Here is a 23,099-nt window from a genome sequence, read left to right on the forward strand (position 1 = left end):
GGGAAAATATATAAAGGTGGAACGGACGCCATTTAGGAGGTTCTCGACAGGCTCTCGACAGGTTCTCGACAGGCTCTCGACAGGTTCTCGACTAGTTCAGGTCAGAAGGTTACAACCGATCCGTGTGTGAGTGTTGTGTTCAAAGGGGGAGATTAGGGGGTGTTTTCAGTGTGCAACAGGTGCTGGCGAACCCGTGGAGGAGGACCGAATCGGCTGGGAAACCGTCTTAGAGGAATTCCAATCGTACGTCGAGGCGGATAAAGGCTTCCTTCACGAGGGTCATCGACCCTACGCTTCAGCGGATCATTTTCGCCACCCTGTTGGGCCGGCGTCATCCCCAAGGATCCCACCAGAAAACAGGACCTCACACCGGACTGTCCCTGGCCGAGGAACCCGAGTCCAGGAGCAACTCATATCTGGCAAGGTCCTTCGGCGTCTTCTTTTTACAGTCCGCCATTTTGGCTTCTTTCTTTTACGTAGATTTACGTTGTCAGGCCTGAAGTGACCCCGCCAGAAACGACGCGCTCGCTGGTTCTCGGAAGTTTTTTTTTTCCTTTTCTTATCACTGTTCATTATCATTTTATATTTTTTTACACCGGGGCTAACATTGACTAATTTACGCCTTTTCCTAAGAAGCGTCGAGGGGAGGAAGGACCCCGAGGACTTTCCGAGGACCTTCCTCCAGCTCGCTCTTCCAGGGACTCTTCTTGGATTCCAAGCCCCAGGCCCGGTGTAAGGGAAGTTTTCGTTTAATTTTCATTGATTTGTTATTTGTCAATTGAGATATAGCCTGGTAGTACCGGCACTGTTTGTGAATTTAACGAGTATTTAAGCGCCTTCAGCGTGTCATTTTGGGAACCTTCAGTTCACTTCCAACCTGCCTTTTCGTTGTTAACCTTGGTTAGCTTTATTTTGTCTCAAAGGACAAGACTTTAATTTGTTCATTTTTGGAATAACACTTGGGTTGTATCCTAGTATCACTTTACATAGACGACTGTGTTTCGCCCACAGCGGCATCTAAGTTAAAGATTTAAATAGTTACTTTGTCGACTGTAAAGCTAGGAAACGAAAATTAAACACCATTATTATTACATCTGTGTTTCTGTCCAACACCTGGTATAACACCGTGTTTGTGTAGCATCATTTCTACTTTCGACAGTCTTACTCTCGAGACATAAGTGTGTTTTTGTGCCGGACCTGGAACCAATCAGTCTCGAAATCGTTATTTAAATTTCCCCCAGTGAAGTTGGGAGATTTAAGTTTTCTCTTGTTGTTGTAGTAGTTTGGGGAAAACAATAACGTAACAGTAACTACGTAACGAAGCCTTTTTGGTTTTACTCGCGTTTTAAACTGGCCCACTTATGCCAAAAAATGACCAATTTACACACAAACTCGTTAAATAAACTACTATTTATCGGTCCAAATGTAATGTTGGCTGCATCACAAATTTTATTATTTCATTTCATTCGTGAATCACCCTGTATACAACGTGTCTCAGAAATAAGTACATTCATTTTAACTGGTAATAGAACCCGTTAATAGCAACAATATATTTAAATTTTTTTTACTAAAACTTATAGTTGTCCAATTAAAATTATTGAAAGATTTGGCACAAATTTCATTACCCGCCTATGGGGATTACTTGTTCAGCCGACGCCGATAAGCGAAGAACTTGCGCACTTAAGTACAGCGGCTAATTGCTGCGCCTGTTGCTGTAACGTATAATGGTAGGGGGGAAGAGAAAAAAGTGAATCATATCGTAGATATTAAATAAAAACAATGTTAATAATAAATATTTTAAACTGACCCTAATGAATCGCCCATAGCTAAGTAAGGACAAAATGTCTCTTGAAATTAGTGTATTAATCCGTAAAAATTCTCGTGGAGTAATTAGAGTAATCAGTAATCAATCATTAACCATTACAAGAAGTGTTCAAAGTGACCGCCGTTATTATCAATACAATAATGAAGGCTCCGACGAAATGATTCCTCTTTCCAGCATTCCCCTAACTAGCGAATTGTTGTGGCAGCAGTTTCCACCCGTTTTCTTAAAACTTCAGTTGTGTCAATTGGGATCGAATATACCAAGTCCTTCCTGTACCCCCACAAGAACTAGCTTGGAAATTAATACCAAAATGAAAATTACATTTCGAAAAAATGATACGTAAAAATTTTGTTGTTCTTGACTTATTTCTGAGACACGTTGTATACCTAATAATCTTCGCACCAAAATTAACGGATAATTTGTAAATTCTATGATATTGTTTTTGTTAACTCTTTCTCTCAACAGAAGGAAATATGTTTACCTTTCTAATTCAAGTTTTTTTGAAAATAAATCAAAACGAAATGTTGATAAGGTTTTGTTTAATAAAATTAACGGCCCATAGCAGTGTTGTTTTCTCTTCATTCTCTCAATTATTAACGTTACATGCTTTGAAAGTAGCCTGTTATTGTTAAATTCGAGTACAATGGATCGCAATGGACGACTTCGAAGAAATCTTTCCGCGGAAGAATGTGATAGCGTTCTCCGAAAAAAAAACTAATCTCAACAGTCCATTGCTTGATGCAATCTACCATTTCAAGGGTTCAAAATCGATTTAGAGGAACAGGTGCCAATACGAGAAAGTTGGATCAGGGTAGAAAACGGGTTACAAACGCAGCTCAAGACAAATTTTTGCGCTAACTTGAGCCAAGACTTTTCCCGGAGGTACAATACTCAAATTAGCCAAAATACAATTAGGCCAAGATTGGCAGAGCATTATCTACTGCCGTTTGTACCCGCAACGGGTCTTCTTTTAACCGCAGAAGACTTCTCGCTCGGCAACACCTAAATTAGCAACAAACTGATTGGGATAAGGTATTGTTCAGCGAGGAGTCTAGGCCTATGAGAGTCTACAGACGTCCTAGGGAACGATACCCCCAATGGAATGTTGGTACCGTTAGCTTTGGTGGATGCTCCCGTCCTACTACAGGTCGTACGGCAAGGATACATCAAGGATTATCCAACCATCGTTCCAACAGTAGTTTCCAAATGTTCGCACATTTGTAAGAGTGGTACAGCGTCTTCAAGATCACAGATTTTTTAATGGTGCAGCTTTTGATCTTTGACGACAACGTCCTGATCGAGTTGCAAACATTGAGAAGGCTGTTTTGCATAGTGTCGAGGCTCGCCCTGGGATCAGTACTCGAAGACTGGTATTCCAACATGAAGTATCGCACAATTGGGAGATGTTAAAAGAGCAACAGTTACATCCCAATTATGTTAGAAAAGTGCAGTTCTTACAATCGGAAAATTTACCTTGCAGGCTACAATTTTGGGAATGGCTTTTTGCAAAAATAAACATGTACGAAATGTTTTTATATAAGTGTCTTTAATATTCATAACAGCCATATCTCGGCAGACGAAAACCCTATTATAAATGAACGACTCGTTGGACCTCACATAATTCCAGCACGCTTAAATGCAGTAGAATATTTAAATTTCTTGAATAATGTGTTGTTTCAATTACTGGAAGATTTACCGTGGTGCGTTCACAATCGGATTACAGTTCTGATCTTCAATGCCAACTTCGACGCCAAATTTAAAAAAACACCCGTTATATTCCTTTACTTATAGGCCCGGGCTGGCTACAGGGCAGATCGGCCAAATGCCCGATGGGCCGGATGCCTGGTGATTCGATTTTGATTTCTTTTGCTATTAAGGAAGGCTTGTGCGGAAGTTTACTTTGTAAGATACAACAACGCAGATATTGACAATTTATTTTTTTACAATCAAATGTCTCTACACCGGGTCCAAGTACCTACGCAAAAGAAGAGAAATTTTCCAGCGGATAATAGACACTGTTAAATTTATTGGGAAACGAGAACTAAATTATGGAGGAGATAAGCTAGAAGCTGCATATAGCCTGGAAAACATATCTATAGATCATGAAAACTTTTTGAAACTTGTTGTTATTGTCAGCAAATATGATATTACGAGTATGTAATTTAAAAGGCCATTTGAAAGATTGTATTGAGGGAAGTAAAAAATTTCCCAAAAAAGCGGTAAAGGCAGAGAAAGAGGATCATTGTTAACGTTTCTCTCTAAATCAACCATTAATAAGATTATCCAAGCAATTGGCCAAAAATTTCCTTATGTAAGATAAAATTTTTTTTTTATATAATTGATTCAAAAAATTGAAATTCACGCATAGTTATCTATGCCTGAAGTGGGTCATTTTCTAACGTGTATTTTTTTTGCATTGTTAGTAAGATCGAAACCATAGAAACCATACGAAACAGTGTGTGAAATGCAATTTCACGCATACGACTATTTCTGTTTTTCATTTCACGCACTGTTTTTTATTAGTTACCTAGCAACATGGTCACTGCATTGAAACTTCAGAGTTTCTTCAAAAATTTGAATTTTTAATTTCAATTTTTTGAATCAATTATAGAAAAAATATTGTTTATATTTCGTGGGCGAAGATGTTTTTGTGCATTCAAAGGCTTATATTGCCTCGACCTTCGTCTCGGCGTAAAAGACTTTTCATGCACAAAAAACACTCTCTTCGCGCACTTATTATAAAAATAACTATTATACTGTCGTTTAGACAATATCAGAATCAAGAAAAAAAATATGGGGTTTCGATTAAAAAAAAGTATCGATGTCATCATCATTCGAAAACAAATGACTGCTTGGAATTTTCTTTGGTACTAAAACATGTACAGGGTTATTCTAAATGATTGTAGTCGAAGTAGGCGTGAAAACTGAATGTAAAATTTATGGTTGCCGCTCCACATAAAAAAATCATCAAAATGATGTGTTAAATTGGGTGCAAAACAACTCAATATTTTTAAAATTGATTGTAGAACAACTCAATATTTCTGGATTCAATCGTTAATTTAACAAAAATAAATAAAATCCTCATCACCGCACTTTTCACCCAAAAAATGACAGTGACAGCGACACAACTGACAGTTCACATGAAAGCGGCAAAAACGTAATAACATGGGCATGGCCTACTTCGACTACAATCATTTAGAATAACCCTGTATTTTTATAAACTAAAATTGACCTGTCCAAAGATTTTTTTGAAAAAAATTTTGTTTAATTTTTAAAGAATTTATTCCATACTTTTGCCGCTCACTGTATATATAGATAAATAAAAACATAACATACCGCCTGTGTGGCACTTGGCGGGGTCCAATTTGGTGACGCCGTTGGTCACTTTCTTGGGTTTGATTTAGTGGACTGTATTTGGATTTGAATGAAAACTATAGCTCTTAACACACTGCTATAATAATTTTAAACTTTAACAACTTAATAATAATTGCAAACAACACTTAAACTAACATGTGCTAAGTAAATAGACAAGAAACAAAATCGCAGAGAGGCCGAGGCCTGGGTTGCGGTGCTATTTATAGCGTCGAAGGCGCATTTTGGAAAATGGTTTTGCGCATAGGTGACTTTGAAAAACTGTAAGGCAGTGCTGACATCTGATAAGGGTAATTACAGTTGCTCGAAGCCGCCAAGATTCAAACGAGACGCTACAACCCCTATATTACTATATTATATTGTCTATTTTTAAAAGTAGTCGACAGCAGATGAATTGTTTTTGTTTTTAGTAACATTTAATAATTTTTTAGTACTGCTAGTAAAGAATAGGCTCTTCGCAGAATCTTCAAAAGAAATAATTAATACTTATGTGCAAGTGACATTAATTCAAACTGAAATTTACCGTTGTAAATGTCTCAAGTGACAAGTTGTTTTGTATTGGATGTTGGGTGTAGGTAAGTGGCGCGGCGTGGGATCATTAATGCAACGGTCAGTTTAACTTAAATGGCGTTTACTCGCTTTAACACATAAAAACAACGAAACTAAATACACTGGTTGGTTTAACGAAGTATGAACGATAAGATTGATATAGTTGGAACGGAAGATGAGCTTACTTAAAGGTGATGTTAGAAGATGGTGGACAAAGGTGTGCCACCCACGAGTCAGAGTCACCCGATTTCTACGGTAGATGATTAATGGCGGTCGCGGATCTCGCATCGAGAAGGATCTGCGCGCTTCGATTAGCAATGTGCATTATGGGCAAAACAGTGACCTCACTCGTAAGTGCATTACAGTAATCATTAGAGAGCGGATTTCTAGTTTTTATGCTTTTTGTGGGGGTTATAAGTAGCTCAATACTTTTTGAGATGTGTAACAGACTTAAAATTTTGAGTCATTTGAGCCCTATTTTGTTATGCTTTTTTTGCTTTTTTTGCAGTTTTATGCATATTAAAATGTATATGCTTATTTACTGCCTTTTTCCTTATTTATAGGTATTTTTTCATTCTTTACTTATTAGAATTTTTATTGTTTTAACACGGAAAACATTCCGTTGCCGCAAGAAATGAAAAAAATTAATTTCTCGTTTGTCGTTGATGAAATGTGGTGGCAGCCAGGTTTATAGGAACTCATCTCTCACTTTGTTGTTGCGAAAAACCGGTTTAACACGATAACACTAGGCGAATTATTTGCTCCATATTTACCGATTCCCTCGTATTCCTTCTTAGAGTGCAGGTCATTGTTTCATTTCATTTAAAATTTAATTCAAAAATGCCAAAACCAAAATCTACGCCTGATGAGTGGATAAAAAATTTTCCAGAATTTATAATTGAAAATAATAAAATATTTTGTCGAGTTTGCGTTAAAACCGTAAGTATTTTTTGTGTAGTTACCTAATTCTCTAGTATTCAGAAAATATTATTTTAGATTCAAAGCGAAAAAAAATATAATGTTATTCAACATATGAAAAGCAACACTCATGTTGAACGAAGAAAAAAATTCGAGATTTCAAAATTTAAACAACAAACTCTACAAGAATCTGTTGCAAGCACATCACGGCAAAACGAACAATTTCAGTTTAACTTCGACTTATGTAGGATGATGGTTCAGTCCAATATACCATTCAAAAAGTTAGATAAAGGCCCATTTCAACAGTTTCTACAAACCCATTGCAATAGACACGTTCCGGCTGAGAGCACTCTTCGTAAAAATTATTTAGAGCCAGTATTTCGAGAAGTGTGTAACAAAATTAAACAACGCATCGGAAGTAACTACATGTGGTTTGCAGTCGATGAAACAACAGACAGTTGTGGAAGGTACGTGGCAAGTTTAATTCTCGGTATTTTAAAGGAAGATATTCCTACTAAAGGATATGTTGTCAGTTGCAAAGAATTGTCCAAAACAAACAGTAATTCGATTACCAGATTTGTTAATGAAAGTCTTACGTCTTTTTTTCTTCCAAATGCCGTACCAACGGACAAAATTTTGCTAATGATTTCGGATGCCGCTGCATACATGATTAAAGCTGGAACAAACTTAAAAATATTTTACGAAAAATTAATTCACTGTACATGTGTTGCGCACGGACTAAACAGAATAGCTGAAACTATACGATTAGAATTTCCTGTGGTAAATAAGTTAATTTCAAATGGTAAAAAAATTTTTGTTAAAGCCCCACTAAGAGTGCAATATTTTAAGGAAACATTTCCAACCATACCTTTACCACCAGAACCAATTTTGACCAGATGGGGAACTTGGTTAGAGGCCGCATTTTATTATAGTCAATATATTAATCAATTTGAAGAAGTAGTTACCGAATTTGTCGACGCTCCGTCGCAGTCAATAAGAAACTGCATAGATATTTTCAAAAATAAAGAGTTGCGACAGAATTTAGCTTTTCTAAAAAGTAATTATGAATTTGTATGTGAGACTATAACAAAACTAGAAAAACAAGGTGTTCCATTGGTTGACTCAGTGAATATGGTTCAAAAATTTAAAGAAGAAACTAACTCTGTGAGAGGAGCAGTTGGGCGTGTCGTATCTGAGAAACTCGACAATGTTTTAAACAAAAACACAGGTTTTGGTATTTTGTGTGACATAGCGCGAGTTTTACAAGGCGAATATGTGGAAAACTTAAACATCGATTCTACAATTATCCCCAAATTCAAATTTGCGCCAACTACAAGTGTAGATGTGGAGCGCAGTTTCTCCAACTTTAAAAATATATTGAATGATCGACGAAGAAATCTTACAATTAATCATTTAGAACAACTCCTTATCATTCATTGTTTCAAAGAAGAAGATTGAAGTTCAAGTAGTGTTTTCTAACCATAAGGAGTTGTTTTTTGTTGTATAAGCAATACAAAAATGTTATATTTTCATTTTTAGGAATTGTGTTTTATTATCTTGTTTTTATGCTTTTTAATGCTTTTTTGTTTAAAATAAAACTTTTTTATTCAGTATGTTATGCTTATTTAAGCGCTTAATTTTTATTTTTTTGTGCATATAAATCCGCTCTCTAGTAATCATGGAAGCGAACCAAATTGGCTCCAATACCCAGAACACAAGTCAAGTATCTTTCCGGCTGTTATGATAATGGGTCGTCTCGAACGTTCCATTAAAATGATTAAAGCTCTTCGACATTTTATATTGTATTTGTACCAACTACCCATATACACAGCATTTGTTAATGTATTATTCTAGAAAGTAAAGTAAGTAAATTAGACAGAAAGAAAAAATTAAGCAGTATACCTCTTCAAATAATGTAGTCCCGTAATAGCAGTACAGAAAAATTTCTGAAAGCATGGTACAAAGAAACAAAATCATTGCAAAAAAAGTAAATGTAAAAGGTTCAACCTATAAAAATATTTGTTTCAACGATGTTCCTTAGAGCAGGTATGTGCATCTTACTTACCATACTTAAACGTAAACAAGAAATGCAGATAACAGCGACACTCGCAGTAAATTGAATGAAAACCACTGAAGAGTATGTCTTTTCATACATCTCTACAAATCTGAAACAAAATATAACTTAGCTCTAGAACTCCCCATCTATTCTTTGGTAATAATTACTCCAAAATAGCATTGTGGTGTTTAATGCAAAATTTAATTTTTTTATAAATTATTTCTGATTTCAACAGTTCCTTTTCTGTAGGATGAATATCGATGTTTTCAGTTTCTTGTTCAGCGTGTTCGTATAGATACTGCAAATTATTTTTCAATATTTTTAGCTGAGTTGCAGCCTGCGAAGTCAACCCGGCAAGCAAAGGGTCAATCACACCACTTGAAAGAGCTCCATTACCAACACCTGAAATGTTATAATTATTTTGGTTTTAAACAATACATGACATACCTGCAACAACAAAAACAAAACTCCAAGAGTACAAATGTGTACTGGTTTTATAATCGAAAGGCAACCAAATTTCAATTGGTAAATGATATGCAGGGATAAAGAAAGGTGTGATGGCCCAGTTGATTAATGTTAACAAACAAAAACTCAAAAAGAGGCGACAATTGCGTCTACAAGTTGCTACACATTCGTCAATAATTTCTTCTTGATTTTTCGTCTACATGTTGAAGAGACAATTTTCTATCGTGAAAATACTCTTCTTAATTTGATCTGAATTGTTAACGAAAGGTAAGAATTTGATGATGAAGCATCCCGTTTGACAGACGAGGAATGCGTTGTCCGATATTTGTGCCAAGTCTACATCTTCGCCAAGAAGAAGATCCATAGCGGCCAGTACCGGAATAAGTATAGTAAAGACACAATACATTAAATAAGAGTAAATTTTGTATAATCCTTTGTGGCTTTGAGATGGATAAAAACCAAAAACTCTCTTTAAGTATAAGTTAACACTAAAAGATTTTTTAACCAGTCCGTCCATTGTTTTCACTCTATCAGTGAAGAAGAAAAACTGAAAGCGACTTGTTCGCACAACTGCTCTTTACTAAATAAAATGTGTATGAAGAAAACTCAAATGGATTCTAACTATGTTAATCCTATAATTTCAGAGATTGTGCATAATAAATGCTTAAACAGAAGAACGATTAATATTTTTTTAAATTCTCTCCTGGGTCCTCGGGTATACCATTAGTGGGTTTAATAATTGTCCCAAACGGAAATTAATTTTACATTAGGGTTTACTTTTAAAAACGATTGCTTAAGTGCACGATAATTGAAGGCTGGCTAGTCAAATTAATTAGATATTTGAAAACAAAAGTCCATGGAAAACTACGGACAGAATAAATATTTTATTGCAAATTGTTACTGCGTTTAAGTGAAAAATATGTGCATCAACCATTTAGAAAAATGAAAGATATGATATTAGTTATAATATCCGCAGTTACAAGTACAAGTCTTGAACCGTCTTATAGGGTAGGTAAATAATCCCCTAGTAATAACTCGCAAATGCGGCAAAACATCTATTGGAACTGTAAGTGTCTATAACGTCTATAACACTATGGGTGCAAATTAGCAATTCCTGCAACTCTTAGTGCGGAAAAGCAATAGGTACACCAAAATTGTATCTGCAGTTATAGGGGGATTTTAAGTAACAGTTGGCGCGGAAAAGATGCCTGCCCATCCTATTTCCTCCTAAACTGACATCCTAGTCTTTTCAGCTCCTCGAAAAATTATAGTATTCAACTCGTTTATAAACTTCTCTAGACACTTGTTTATTAAACACTCGCTCCGCTACGCTTAGCTCGTGCCTAACATAAAACTCGTGTCTAAAGTGCCGTTTATAAATCTTGTTGCATAATATTTAGTGATAATACATTTTCTTGGATTTTCTAATTCAATTATTTATCCAATACGAACTGAAAATATCAAACAAATATTTCTGAAATTTAACTTTTCAAAATACATACTGTTACGTTATTAAATTTTTCTAAATAACGATATGTTGTTTTTCTTAACTTGGGGACGAGATCTAGTGGTGCCTGCTTGTCAAAACGAAACGGGTAAGCTAACTTTAAACATTTTAAGCGATTTGGAGTCTCCTCGAACAAAAAACCATTGTATTCAACTCGTTCGTGTGTAAATTGGGTTTTTTTGGCACTCGTATTAATGAAAATCGCACGGCACTAAAAATCAGCCCATAAATGAATTAAAATTTTTAATAACTTCCTAGCAACTCAAAAAGTTTGTGATAATTTTTACATGTTACATACCTAAGCAAAATTAATAAGCGATAATTTTTTTAATAAACATTTATATTACCAAAACAATCTATCTACCAAAATGAAAAACACAGTTATTATAATTCACAACTGAATTGTTTACGTCTGTTACTAGTTCTACTATCCATTTACTAAACTCCAGCACTGTCAAAGTGTTTGTAAGTTGCCGCACTGCCGTTCTAAGAATAGCAATTTTTGCTTTAACGTTGGTGCAAAAATTTGAAATTTCAAATTTGAAGTTAAATTTAATAAATTCGCTTTCTTTCATTCAAAGTTCATTTCTTTGTTGTGTTTTCATTATTGTAGTGTATTACTTTTATAAATCTACTTCTTTAATACTTCACAGTTCGAAATGTTGTAACTGGAAATAAATTTTAGCTCAAAAACACGAGTTTTGAAATTATGCGATAATTTTGGCGGGCAGTGTATTTACATATTAGTTACTATAAAGAGTTTGCTTTCAAAAATCGTCAGCAAATTATTTTGTTCAGCATTATAAAATTATCACGAAAGAGTTACAGTGATGGATAGACGTTAACGAAATTTTTGATTTTAATATGATGAGTTGAATCTTCAATAAAATAATACACAATCGAAATAATCGGTGTGCTTGATAAAAAAAAAAAATATGCAACTAAAATCAAAATGATTGTAATAATGAACGTAATAAAATAGATCGTTACAATAGGTAAGAAAATTCTGGGTAAATTTGCAGAGGTAAAGTATCTTTATTAAACAAAATTAAAACAATATTGGAGTGGGGAGGTTAATATGGCCAAACAGATTTTAAACAAAATTTTCAGCCGTAAATAAGAATCTCAATAATCGTGAAATAATCGTCAGGTATAATATGTAAATTAATCAGGGCTTATGTTTCTTTTACTGTTTGAACAAGTTCTAGCTGTTAGGTGCCGTAAACGGAGAGTCTTGCTTTCATACCATCGAGGGTTTTATGACATAGTTGTAAATTTTGGTATACCGATTACAAAATAGTGAATGTCTGCTTTTATCATTTTATCTAAGTCTTATTTATTTGTTAACTATAGTTGTCCCAGAACTGCAGCGATTTTATGGCAAGGCAATAGTAATTATTACGTCTATTGAGATGCTGATAGCCGACCTAAACAGATCCCTGTCAATCATCATTTTCGTTCTGTACCTGTCAGTTTACAGGGTAGTATTTGAACGAATTTACGATTAGGGGTTGCCCCTGCGCTGCGGTTTAAACCTATTGATGGTGCCGTCAACGTTTATACAATGGTACCCTGCCATAAAATCGCTGCAGCTCTGGGAGCACTATACGAGTTTTTTATCCCATGTAATGATAATTCATGTGTAACGATCGAAAATTGATTAATATCAATATTAAAGAAACGCAACAGAAATAGTGAACAATTGTGCCATTTAATTTTTAATGAAACTTATTTGTATCTTACACCACTTGTGTTCTTTTTAGCGAAAATAAAAGAACCGAAAGCGGATTTTAAAACACAATTTTATTCAACAAAGCAAACTACACTGAACTGAGCTAAAATTACTACAAGAAACAATTTGTAAATGTAGGTAACTAAACCCTTCCCCGAACTACCTGTGACAAGTTGTTTTATAATGGAATTCCCAAGCAGAAAAATTTTCCTTACCGAAAATCATCGATTTGCCCTTTAGCGCGGGCCTGGTCTCTAGGTATTTTTTTATAAATTACTAGCGTACCGGGCAATGCTTCGCTATTGCTAAATTTGGTTATGTATGAATGAAATAAATATAAATGCAGTTAGATAACAAATCATTTATTCAATTGAAATCACATGGATTTAATTGTGTGATGATTCTTTTTTGTTTGTTTTATTGCTGTTTTGTTTTTTATATTGTTTGTTTTCTTGTTCTTCAGCTGAAAGATGTGGTTGTTAAGTTATTCGAATAAAATAAATAGAAATGAATTAATCCTCTCGGTTCTATTCTGTATGTTACATCCAATCGTTTATTTTAAATATTAAAAAAGATTTCGACTATTTGTCTTTTACTAGCAAGTGGAATAATAATTCTGAACGACTGTAATCAGGTTTACAATTATTTTCTTTATTATTTCAAGCAAATTTCAAGTAATAATTTTTTGTTCGTTTTACCTCAAATAACGTATGGCAACGTGGCTTTGATTTTGCTCTCTCATAGCCATGGATACAACATAAATGAAATATTTGCAAACTATTGAAATACATAGAATTTTTTTTTTGTTCGACACTCAGAATTTGAGAATTATTTTCTCCTGTGTGAACGGATTTTGATAAATGTCACAACTTTTCAATTGTGGACCCACTTATGTCAAAAAAAGCCCAATTTACACACGAACTCGTTAAGTAAACTGCATACTACATATTAAAAAATATTGCCACATTTACCGTAACGAATAGATTGATTTTTTAAAAATATTTTTACCTGATATTTTAATGACCAATTAACAACGTACTGCTAAGCTGTTCCGTGAATTTTGGGGCACCCGGTATAATGTAAAAATTAAATTTTCAAAAATCGAGATTTTTAGAATACAGAATACAGGTAATTTTAACAAGACAACCATTATTTGTCGCTAACGGAAGTCCCCAGTTCAGCCAGGCAAGATTTTACAGTCTTGGGTAAAATGGATATTAGCACGATTTCACCAGGAAGAATGTTTAGTTTGCTGTTAATACATATATATCTATGTATTATGTATTACTATTTATTTTGGTGGTAATCTAATTTCATTTTTATTTTTTTGTACATAGTTTTATTTATAGCAAATTTCTCTATTACTTTATAAAAAAGTCAAGTTTATTGTCATAGTTTACATGTAGCTGGAGTTTCTTTATTTTAAGATTTCAATAGAAAATGTAATAATTCTCCACGACCAGAAAGTGTGAATCAAAAACAATTAAATCTGAACAATTTTTGTTTATTTCAAAACAATCAGAACATCGCATTGATATCTGACACTGACAGTTTTGAAATCCATGGCAATCTATGTATTTCATTGAGCATACAGGGTGTCTCAGCTAAGACTTTCGAGCCTAATAACTTAGTTATTTCCCAGCGGATTTTTGTGAATTTATCGTACACTAATATTCTGCAAAGATGAAAGAATTTAGAATTTTGAGTATACATTCAGGGATAAAATAATTTTTTCTTCAAACGTCCGTAAATTATGACATTATTCTGCTGCATTGATAATGCTAAAGTGTCACTTCATTGTCATGGCATCTAATGAGCTGACGAGCGGCAGATTAAGTTATTATCTTCGCTGAGAGCGGCAGATAAAGTTATTATCTCCGCTGAGGGCGTCCGTGAAGTTATTATCTTTATTATCATTTGAAATTCCTACCTGGTTTCTTAACATGTCTTAAATAATTTGTTACGAAGGTTTGAAGAAAAAATAGTATATGTTATTCGGAGCAAAAATTGTTTTATGTGCTTTGGCTGGTTTGTCTGCCTCACTACGTTCGGCAGCTAATCTACCAGCCGCAGCACATAAAACTTCATTTTTGCTCCTCATAACATAATATACTATTATAAACAATGAATTAATTGGGCATTGTTTTTATAAATAAAAATAGCGGTTCTTTTTAGCAACACATTGAGTTTTTAATCAAGTCTGCCCAAGAACACATTAACCAGATTCCGAATTTTAATTTGCATCCAGCTCCGACAGCGAGGACGATGACAACAATGACCATCTAACTAGACTGGCTCGCATCCGGTACGAGGTTCGACAAAAGCTCCAACGAGCTCGCGAACGAGCCAAACTGTTCTACGACCGGAAACGCTCAGCTTCGAGGAAGGCGACCTAGTCTGGAAACGCGAATATCCGACCACGGATTCGACCAAGCATTTCACTGCCAAGCTGGCAAAACGGTTCAAAGGACCATTCACCGTGGCCCAGAAAATCGGTTCGAATGTCTGCGCGCTGAACGACCCCGTTGGTCGTCCCGGAGGAAAGTGGCACGTCAAAGATTTGAAAATTTACCACCTCTCCGACAGAGGGTCCAGCTCCGGTTGCGAATCAGATCGTCGTCAGAGCGCCACGAACTCGACCGATTCTGCGGACAGCGATTGACTTCCAATTTTTTTCGCCCTTTAGGCGGGGCTGTGCGAAATAACAACTGTTCATCACGGAATAGAATACGTCTAAGCCCTAGTCCGGCGTCGCCGTCGGTAAAAGCCCGACATCGAACCGTGTTTCGATTTTGAGAAGCCGCGCTTCAACTGAGTTGCGTTACGGGATGGCCCCGCGAACATTTTGGTTCTCACCTCGGTAGAGATCCTGGTTTTGATTGAATGATTTGTCACTCTCACCGTGGTGGAGATTTTTTTTGACGGTTTGAATAAATCGTGCGAAGTCCAGTGTGACACCGTTTCGTCGCAGCGGCGGACCCCGAGCAATTTCGGCCGACGTAAAGAAAAACCGATTTTGACGTTCATCTTTCTTTTCGACTCCTGATTGTGAGGCCCTTGAGGTCGAAATCCCAGCACATGGCGTGGGCGGTTTGGGATCGTAACGGGAGCGGAGGTGTGCTAAAACCAATGTAGTCTTTGTTCTTTCTTGTTCGTTTCTTCCTCTTTCTTCTCTGTGATGGCCCACGAATTGCGATGGAGCTTGCGTGATCGGTCTAGAGGGGCCGTTCTCCTCTCTCCGTCTTCAGGTGGAGCACGTGTAGGTTTTGTGGAACACTCCGCTGTGATACCCTCCTGAATTGATACATTTTGTTTTAGTCATGTGAAAATAAGTGTTTTGCGCGTGTTACAGGGAGACAATTTAGTAGTCTAGATTCTAGTACTGAGTAGCCACAGAGAGAATGTAGTTTTGTTTAGTTGTTTACATAAATAAATGTGACGGTTAACGTTTTTAAGAATCTGTGCATTATTTTCCTTGCTCTCGAAGTTTTCCTCAAAGTATTCTGCAATAAAAGGTTATGGGCCCAGATATCGTTAACTGAGCTGAAAACACTTAGAGGAAAAACTTTGTGAGCGTCTCAAAAACGAGTCGCGCACGCTGTAGCCATACGGCTAGTGAGTTAATCGTTCCCGACAAGAGTTAAGTGCTCCTGAGTAATCCGAAAATGTCTGACGAGATCTCGGCGCGAAACGTTTCGAAATTCAACGGGACAAATTTTCAGAGTTGGAAATTCCAAGTGAATGCGTTATTTGTCCCGCACGGTATTCGAGACATTGTCGACGGATCGCGAGTGAAACCGGAAGGTGTCGATCAGGATATCGCGAGGTGGATCAAGGACAATGCAAAAGCTATGTTCCTGATTTCAACGACGATTGAGAGCGAGCAGCTTGAACCGCTTTTGGTCTGTGTAACGGCCAAAGAAATGTGGGAAAAACTGACGAGCGTGCACGAGCAGAAGTCCGCTTCGAACAAACTGCTGCTCACGACGAGGCTGTACGAGTACAGAATGTCTCCGGGAGACAGTATCATACAGCACGTTTCGAAAGTACAAAACATGGCTGCTCAACTACTGGACGTGGGAGAACCAGTGTCGGACTTGACGATAATGGCCAAAATACTCGCAAGTTTATCGTCGAAATATGCAGCTTTTCAGACGGCATGGGACAGTGTATCACCAGAGCAGTAAACGCTGAATAATCTTCAAGAGCGTCTCATCCGTGAAGAAGCTCGTCTAACTGTTGAGGACGAGAGACCTGGCGCGTTTTCTGCGTACAAGAAAAACGCAGCCAAGAAGAATGACGCGAAGAACGCAACAGGGAAATCACAGAAGTCGGACTAGCGTAAGGACGTCGAGTGCTACAAATGCAAGAAGAGAGGCCATTTTGCTCGCGAGTGCAGAAGCAAGAAAAGCGAAAATCAAAATGGTAGCGCAGGTAAAGATACAAGAGATTCCGCGTTCGTAGCAGAGAAACACCGACAACAGTCGAAGATGTGTGACAAGAGCAACACTAAGTTGCTAGACAGTGCCATCAACGAAGTTCGCAATGCCCGTAACGAAGATGTCTGGATTACCGACAGCTTCAAGACACATCACACGAAGACGCGATTGGTTTTCCGAGTACAGAGAGCTCACTAATGGTGGTACTATCTCTTTAGGTGACAACAAGGAGTGCAAAATTGTGGGCGAAGGCACAGTGCTCATTGAAAACTGCGTCAACGATGAGTGGCGAAACGCGCGAATAGAAAATGTTCTCTACGGGCCCGAGATGAAAAAGAATCTTTTTTCGGTAGGTATGTGTACCACGCGCGGTCTCGAGGTTCTGTTCAAAGGTGACTATGTGAACATACACGGTGACAACGAGTTGCTAGCGTTCGGTGTAAAACAAGAAAACGAAATTTATCGCATGGTTTTTAGAGTTAAAAATGCGCGTAGTAATATTCAAGCAAACGCGTCGACAAGTGACCTACGTGTCTGGCACGAAAGACTGGGACATTTAAATTTTCGTACGTTGCGCGAAATGGTGAACAAAAACCTCGTCAATGGCGTGCAGCTATCAGAAAAGCACGACGTATTTTGCGAACCATGTCAAATAGGAAAATCGCAGCGTAAAGTCTTCAACAAAGTGCGCGAACGGGCTGCGACGAAACCTGGCGAAGTTTTTCACACGGATGTGTGCGGACCGATGTCTCTAGAATCTCTTGGTGGAGCACATTGTTATGTTTTGTTTAAGGACGATGCCACAAGTTTTCGCTTTGTTTACTTCCTTCGACATAAGAGCGACGTAGTCGAGAAACTGAAGATGCTGGACAAAATGGTTGAAAACAAATGCGGACGAAGAATTCAAGTGCTGAGGTCCGACAATGTCAGAGAATACCAGAACAAATCTCTGGATCACTACCTGAAATCTCGAGGAATTCAGAGAGAAAATACTGCCCCGTATACGCCGGAGCAAAATGGCAGAGCAGAACGCGACAACAAGACCATCGTCCAGAAAGCACGAACGATGATACACGCGAAAAGTCTACCACTCCGCTTATGGGCAGAAGCTGTAAACACGGCAGTGTATCTGATGAATAGAAGTGGATCATCGAGTACTCCAGAAAAAAAGATACCGTATGAACTTTGGATCGGACAAAAGCCAAACTTAAAACACTTGCGTGTGTTTGGCTCCACAGATTTTGTTCACATCCCGAAGCAGATGACCACGAAGCTAGAGCCACGTTCAAAGAAGATGCTATTTGTGGGTTACGATGGAGAATCGTCAAATTACCGAGTGTTTGACCCTGTGTCGAAGAAAGTATCTGTTTCGCGTGATGTTGTCTTCAATGAAACTGTTGGCAGCACAAAAAGTGTCGTAAGAAATGAAGATGACGAGGAAATAATATTTCCAAATGTCGAAGAAGTTGATGAGCGAACAGAAGACGCAGATGAACGACAAGAAGAAGATGAATTTCAAGAAGCTACCGAAGAAGTTGCAGATATGGAGGTACAGGCGCTTCAACAAGAAACATCACAACGAACCCTGCGAGATCGGGCGAATCTGCGAGCTCCAACGCGGTATGAGTCTAACGTTGCAGAGTATAACGTGCCCCTGACGTATACAGAAGCTACACAAAGTGCAGATGCACCTCAGTGGATCGACGCGATCAACAGTGAGCTCAAAGCTCACCAGGAAAATGGTACCTGGTCCCTGGTCGAACGAAATCCCGGAGTCAAAACTATCGACTCTAAATGGGTTTTCAAACTGATGAGGAATGCCGAGGGCGATGTGAACAGATACAAAGCACGACTGTGTGCTCGTGGTTTCTTACAGCAGAGAGGTGTTGACTACAATGAAACGTTTGCTCCAGTTGTACGGTACGACTCAATAAGAGTGCTTCTTGCACTCGTGGCAGCAGAAGATCTTGAGTTGGCGCAATTCGACATACAGACAGCATTCCTTCATGGGCAGCTCAAGGAGGAGATCTACATGGAAGTGCCTGAAGGTCTAAGTGGTGAAAAGCAGAGCAAAAGTGCGCGAAAAAGTGCCGTGTGTAAGCTGAACAAGTCCCTATATGGATTGAAGCAAGCACCAAGGTGCTGGAATAAAAAGTTTAGTGCATTCTTGCACAAATTTTGTTTTAAAGAAACTGAAGCAGACCAATGTATTTTTGTAGGAAATGTCGGAAATGAGTCCGTGTATTTAGCATTGTTTGTTGATGATGGTTTCATTGCAGCAAAATCTCTTGATACGCTTGATATCATGCTCGGGCGTTTGAGTGAGACTTTCAAAATCACAATCGGTGATACTAGCATGTTTGTAGGTATGCAGATCAAGCGCGATCGAGCGAAACAAAAATTGTTCATTCACCAAAGTGCATATGCAAAAAGAATTGTCTCAAAATTCAAAATGAGTGAAGCAAAGAAAGCTAGTGTTCCGATTGATCCTAATGTTGTTCTTTATCCTGTGCTCGAGAACGACAAAAAGGCTGAAAATGTGCCTTATCGTGAAGCAGTCGGATCCTTAATGTTTTTGGCCGTAGTTTCGCGTCCAGACATAGCTTTCGCTGTAAATACAGTAAGCAAGTTTTTGAACAATCACAATGACGAGCATTGGCGCGCAGCAAAACGCATTATCTCATATGTGTCAGGAACGATCGAGTATCGAATACTTCTGTAGCGAAAAAGCATGTGAGTTAATTGGTTATTCCGACGCGGATTACGCGAATGATATCGAAACACGAAGGTCAACAACCGGGTATTTGTTCGAGCTCGCAAATGGTCCTGTCACATGGTGCTCTCAAAGGCAAAAGCTTGTAACACTGAGCACAACAGAATCAGAATATGTTGCAGCGTCGGTTGCGTCTCGGGAAGCAATATGGTTACGAAAGTTGCTGAAAGATATCAGACCTCAATGTGAAAAAGCAACTGTGATATTCGTTGATAATCAAAGTGCCATAAAACTAGTCAAAAATCCTGAATTTCACAAGCGTACAAAACACATTGATGTTCGTTATCACTATATTCGTGAAAAAGTCAACGCTAAAGAAATCAAAGTCGAGTACGTTCCTTCAGAACTACAAAAGGCTGACATTTTTACGAAAGCCTTGACTAAAGAAAAATTCAAGCGTTTATGTTCTAGTATGAATGTAATCGAATACCCTACTTAACACGCTGAAACGGTGAGAGTGTTAAAATAAGTGTTTTGCGCGTGTTACAGGGAGACAATTTAGTAGTCTAGATTCTAGTACTGAGTCCATAGAGAGAATGTAGTTTTGTTTAGTTGTTTACATAAATAAATGTGACGGTTAACGTTTTTGAGAATCTGTGCATTATTTTCCTTGCTCTCGAAGTTTTCCTCAAAGTATTCTGCAATAAAAAGTCACCTGGCGGGAAAGGCGCGTTGGGATCGCTCCGCTCGTTCCCCGACAACTCGCGACCGGTAGAGCTCCAGGACAGCTGGTACAGTCCGAAATTTTAGTAGGGGTTGTCCGGTAGCCCGTGAGGCCGTCGGCCCGGCGACTCGAGCATCGTCCACGATGACCAGTCGTCCACGACGCGACTTAACATCTTACGCGAGGAGACCGTTCTTCGGGTGCTCCTGCCGCCGAGCCCTCGGCACCGCCAGTCTGTGGGGTCCGGGTGCGAAACGTTTGACTCCGACGTGTCCGGAACCGTCAGTTTCAGTCCGAGCGACTATACAGCTCAAAATTTCAATTTCAGTATTCCTAATGAGCGATTCCTCGGACGGGCGGAATTGCGAACGTGTTACCGTCCAAAAATTTTCATTTTCACGGTGCATTGCGCCACCACAGCGACGCGTTTAAAAATTTTCTCGCAAGCTTCAAAATTTTTAAAAATTTTTATAGGGAGCGAGTGTGACGATTTTATCGATCGGTAAAACCACCCGCAAATTCGTCTCCACTAATTAGTGAAAAGCGCCGAGGCAAAATCCGCAACGAAAGAACTGGTTCTCTTTTCCGTGCAAAGGTCCACCGAACAGCACGTACCTAGTACCGTTTCGCCGAGTTAAAATTAGTGTCCGAGCGGAACCGGAAACGTCGAAGACGGATAAATTTCGGTACTAGCGTCTCAAGTAAGTACGACCTCGAAACCAGAATGGCGGCTCTCGCAGCTAGAAAATTTCCACTGTTCCTACAGGCGACCAGCAGGACTCTCCTTCAAGGGCTCTCTTTTCCAAGATTCTGATTTGTTCTCAACACCCACGACCACCTCGTGGAGACACGACAAAGCGAGGCCCAACCAGGGAGGAAGCGAGCCCCGACTCCGGAGGAGCTGCGTCGGCGGCTACCCCATTCCGGCAAAAGTAGTACTGTTCCCCTCGTGCCTCTTTCGGCCCCACTGAACCACGGAAGCCATCCAAGCCCGAACGAGGAGTGCCCAGTACTCAAAATATCGCATCCTGCGCGGTGCATAAACTGGGCAAGCCGCCCCTGTAACTACAGAACCCAATAAATGTTGTGCTGTCTTTGAACTTTGGCGTCTCTTTCTCCCTTCCGTACTCCAATCAGGACACCAGAAATCTGTTTTGTGGCCGGCCCGCCTTTTGGGTCGCAATAGTACTTAGAAGCATCGAGTACCGAGTAATAGATCTGATAACATAAGATAAGCGAAGAATTAATTGTTTTGAAAACGTTGTTGGTTTTGTTAAAAAAATGGAAAATAATTTTAAAATTGACGATTAGATTTTTAGAATTTTCATGTTTGTTGTAAATTTTTAATAGTTATTTACAGTACGAGAGAGGAAGGTAACCTTTTGTTCACGCGAATTGCATGTTCGGCCACGACGCGCAGCGGAGTGGTCGATGCAATTCAAGTGAACAAAAGCGGCCTTACTCTCGAGTGCTGTATTTGATTTTGTTCGATACCTGACATAACTCCTTAGAAAATGAGTCTGTAACTTTATATTCAAAATTTTAAATAAAATTAAAATAAAATAAATAAATCACATTTTCGGAGAGATCTGTTGCTATGGAAAAAAATAAAATACCAAAATAAACAAAGTTTTGCAAAGTCAATAAAGTGATTGTGCACACCACGTTGTGGAAATGGATGACGAAGAATTCTGTGTTCCTGATGACGTCCTGGAAGAGGCAAGTGCCGCGAAGTACCAAATGGTGCCTACGAAATCAAAATTACGATACCAGAAAGAATTGGAAATATTTACACAATGGCAGACCGAGATCAAGGGAAAAGACGAAAGCAGCATCAGCGCGGTTATTCAATGTTGAAGAGTACACTGTTTGTATTTCAAAACGTTTATATCTCCAGGTATCCAGGTAAGAGGTTTTTTTAATAAGCTATTTGTTGTTTTAATATAATAAATTGTACAGGTTCAACAGTCTCACCTCCTTTTTGAAAACAAAATGTAGAAACTATCAGCCGAAAAAAGCTACAACTTCTTCAAGAAACGATGTTTGCAAGTTTTTACTGGAAGCGGCGGACCAAGAGTGGATCCTTCAGAAAGTTGTACTGATGATGGGCATATTCGGTGGCCGTCGTGATTAATTATGTAAAGTGATGAATTGTTATACAGTGAGCTTTTTTTAAGACTGGCCATAGGGTTTTACAAGCTACATTTTTCAACCCCCTGTTAACTTTTGACCTCATGAAAATATTCAACCCAGTTTTGTAGTAAAGTTGTGGGATATGATAATGTATTGAAACAATTTCAATTTAATAACCAGAATCAAAAAATAAGTTATAGCAAAAAGACATTTTTTGAATTCCGTTAGCTCTAATTTTAAATTTTCAGTAGGCTAAAATTTCACCTGACATTTGTAATTTTGATATGTAATTGATTATGTGATTGCTTAACTGCCTCTGGAGGCCATTTTGAACATTTCATTTAATTTTTATTAAAGTAAAGAAACTTGTTATAACATAAATAATGAATCTATCGTTATAAAATGTAAAATATTAATGTTCACACTATTTTTTGCAAATAACATTTTATTTGTAAATTGTCTATTACAACCATTTAGGTATTACAAATACAAAGTTAACAGGAGGTTGAAAAATTAGCATGTAAAACCCTCTGGCCAGTCTTAAAAAAACGAACTGTACGTTATTCACGTTGAATTGAACATTTAGCAAACAGTGACATCCAGGTAAATACCGTTCACGATGGATTGAGCATTGCTAAATTCGCATTATGTTGGTTAGCTGCATGT

At 37.9% G+C, this 23,099-nt stretch overlaps 1 long non-coding RNA gene across 1 annotated transcript; it reads left to right on the forward strand.

Moving 5' to 3' along the window:
- The first annotated feature begins 6,116 nt into the window (after positions 1-6,116).
- On the forward strand, positions 6,117-8,275 carry LOC138135826 (uncharacterized). Its single transcript, XR_011161097.1, has 2 exons — positions 6,117-6,685; positions 6,743-8,275. It is a non-coding gene; the product is annotated as an uncharacterized lncRNA (long non-coding RNA).
- Positions 8,276-23,099: the final 14,824 nt, after the last annotated feature.

This window comes from Tenebrio molitor, chromosome 7, assembly GCF_963966145.1.
Source record: "Tenebrio molitor chromosome 7, icTenMoli1.1, whole genome shotgun sequence".
In the NCBI taxonomy this organism is placed as follows: domain Eukaryota; kingdom Metazoa; phylum Arthropoda; class Insecta; order Coleoptera; family Tenebrionidae; genus Tenebrio; species Tenebrio molitor.